This window comes from Nematolebias whitei, chromosome 10 (assembly GCF_014905685.2).
Source record: "Nematolebias whitei isolate Nwh7 chromosome 10, NemWhi1, whole genome shotgun sequence".
Classification (NCBI taxonomy): Eukaryota; Metazoa; Chordata; class Actinopteri; order Cyprinodontiformes; family Rivulidae; genus Nematolebias; species Nematolebias whitei.
This window is the reverse complement of record NC_056507.1, coordinates 745,802-749,109: the sequence shown is the minus strand read 5'-3', so window position 1 is coordinate 749,109 and position 3,308 is coordinate 745,802. Positions and strand designations below refer to the sequence as shown.

Genomic DNA, 3,308 nt, shown 5'->3' with positions numbered 1-3,308 from the left:
TCATGTTGCTGCTGATCTGTTTCATGTTGCTGCTGATCTGTTTCAATGTTGATGTGTTCATGCGTGCACATCTGCTCACAGACTCATGTTCATGTTTGTGCTGATGTTCAATGTTTTATGTTATGAGTGCTTAGTGTATATTTAGTTGATGTTTTTCTTAGTTCATATCTTAGATGTTATTACTGTTTTTCTTATACATTTTATTGTTGGATGTAACTGGGACCCTGTGGACATAGTTTCGTTCCACCACATGTACCACATGAGGTGAATGACAGTAAAGAAACTCTGACTCTGACTTAAAGCAGAGATGACTGAACATGCATCAGGGTGTTTAAAGCAGAGCTTCTGTTCCTTCACACGACTCCTCTCTGATCAGTTTGCTCCTTCTCTTTTCTGGAGGACACCGCTGGTCTTTGATTCTATCGCCCTTGGTTTGTTTAAGGACGTGCTACTATTGGACCAGGTGTACTTCAGATTATTTATAGCAGTCTTTGCTCTGGTACGGTACCTGAGGCTTGAAACGTGCATTTGTACGTCCTGTACTGGAACAAACAGGCCCCTCCCTCTGCTCCAAGTTCAGGCCCGTCTCTAATCTTCCATTTATTTCTAAAACGTTAGAGAAGCTCGTCTACAACCAGCTCTTACTATTTTCAGAGGACAAGGGTATCACTGAGCCCATAGGCGGCTCCAGGGGGGAGCTCGGGGTGCTATAGCTCCGCCTGGAAAAGTCATAGCACCCCCAAGAAAATATCAGATTATTTTCTTTGTCATCAAAGTTAATATTATTTAAATATGTGCTTGTTGTGATCTTTTCCTCGCAAAACACAACTAATTAAAAAAAAATCAATCGATTATATTAAGTTTAAAAAAAATCCAATCTTTGAACAGGAAATGAACCAGAAGTGAAAATTCAAGTTACTGAAAGTTCAGTAAACATTTGAAAAGTGCACGAAAAGTAAAAATGGATCGTTTTCTGTTTCACTTCTTGTCTGGAACGGAATCAGGAAGAAGATCTTTGGAATCAGACTGAAGCAACAGATCAAGAATAATTTGAAGAAGGGTCGAGCTGCCGTCCTTCCACCTGTGTGGAGAACGCTGCTAACGCTGCACAGCTGGAGGATCCAAGCAGAAACGGGTCCTCGGAACGGACCGAGACGACCACTTCCTTCCAAACACGTCTCTTTGGAGAGCAACAGAGAAGTCTGAAGAACGTCTGGCTCCATCAGTGTTCGTGGCTGGAGCGCAGCGTGGGGACAGAGGCCTGTTTCGTTTTGCTCGTCGACATTTTGTAAAAGGAGGAGCCAGATTTCACCTGAAGCACGTTCGTCTCCCAGTGAGTCCTCCTGGTCCATCCTGGTCTGATCCAGCACAACCCCAGAAAGACGAGTGACGCCTCAACACTGACCCAGTAAGGAGCAGAAACTGGTCCCATCAGGTCTCTGGTTTTGATTCTCAGCTGATACAACTTGATTAATCATTTCCTGCTTGCAGTCATAATAAATGATTTCATCTGAACATTCAAGAACTTCTTTCAACCAAAATCCAAAGTAAACTATTTATGAAAATAGTTTACTTTGTCTAAATTCATGCGCGTCTCAAACTGAAATAATTCCTGTGCAAAGAGTCAATTTAGCCTCAGATAAGAGAATTAAGTCTTGATTGATTCATTATTATTGTTTGTTTGTTTATTATTGTTGTTGATTTTTACTTTGATTATTGTTGTGATAAAACTTCAAAGACAACTTTGATCTCTTCATTCAGATGAATATTGTTCTGGTCTAGAACTCCCTGTAAAGAACAGATTCTACTTCAGTGACTGGTTCTGATCATTAAAATATGAATGAAGTAGTTGTTGATCAGTAACTGATCAGCTGGTGCTCCACTTTAATCAATGAACCATCAATCAATCAAACGTAGTGGAGGAGAGATGGAGAAGGTGTCGCTCTTCTTCCTCCATCTCTCCTTCGTTATTGCTACAAGTTTCTGCCCTGAGGCTGTTGGACCCATGACCCTGGTCAGGATCATCACTGTGAAAAACCACTTGATTGTTGAAGTGTGCTGCTCATTATCCATGCTGCTGATCTCATGCTGCTGATTTATTTCATGTTGCTGTGGTCATTCGTCCTCGTCTGCTCACACAGACTCATGTTCGTGCTGCTGTTTTTTGGTGCATTGTTCCGTACTAGCAGTGATTAGTGTGTTCTTGGTTCATGTCTTAGATCTCATTACTGGTTTTATTCACATTTTGTATTTTTGTTGGATGGAACTGGGACCCTGTGTACAGTTTTGTTCCGCCTCATGTACCACATGTGATGAGAATGACAGTAAAGACACCTTGACCTTGAGAACTGAAAGAACAAACAAATCCTTCATAGCACCCTCAGTAAAGTGCCCCCCCCCCCCCCTGAGTTCACCTCATCTCAAACGAACGTCCTTCATGTGTTTTGTGTTGAAACAGTTTAAGAGAAGATGCGTCTGTTCCCTTGGGAACAAACAGACTTTGGTTGACAGGTGTCCAGCTCAGCACTAACTTCTCAGATGACACTAATGGAAGTGTAATAAAAACTGTCACTGTGTTAACTTCACTGCCAACATGAACTCATTTCCATGAAACGGACAAATCGTTGAATGAGTTTTGGTTCAACTGACCTCCAAGTTGAAACATCTGCTGAGACTTCACCTCAGTCAAAAGGAGCATTACTCCCAGGATGGGGTCCCATGAAGAGAACACATTTTAAAGAACCCTTTGTTTAAAGACATTTACTTTCAGGGGATGGACAGCGACACCTTTTGGAGAAACATCACCTGCTATTAATCCCAAAATGTCATTTTCTGTTTTATTTTCAGACCCGAGTGTTTGTTTATGAAAATGTGTGTTTTAAGTAATCTCTCTTTAAGATAATCATTTGTCTTATTTGTCTCTTTTGAAAGAGTAACTTTTAAAGGCAGACAGAGAAAATGGACTTTAGATTTTATAAACCATGGCAGGAGGAGACCCAGGACACGCTGGAGGAACTATGTTTCTCTGGCCTGGGAACGCCTCGGGATTCCCCCGGAGGAGCTGGACCAAGCCAAGAAGGGGTCTCTGCAGGCAAATTCGGAAGGCGTATCTGGGCGCTCATATCTGATTGGACTATAGGAAAGTGGGCGTATCTGGGCGCTCATATCTGATTGGACGATAGGAAAATAGGCGTTTCTGGCCGGCCGGATCTGATTGGACGATAGAAAAATGGGCGTGTCTGGACGGCCACATCTGATTGGACGATAGAAAAAAAAAGGCTGAACGATAGAAAAAAAAAGGCTGAACG

The 3,308-nt window shown here is 42.1% G+C and overlaps 1 protein-coding gene across 1 annotated transcript in view; it reads right to left on the bottom strand.

Moving 5' to 3' along the window:
• The window catches only part of drd4a (dopamine receptor D4a), a 22,749-nt gene that overhangs the window by 18,236 nt on the left and 1,205 nt on the right, over window positions 1-3,308 (bottom strand). The gene's annotated exons all lie outside the window — the stretch shown is intronic.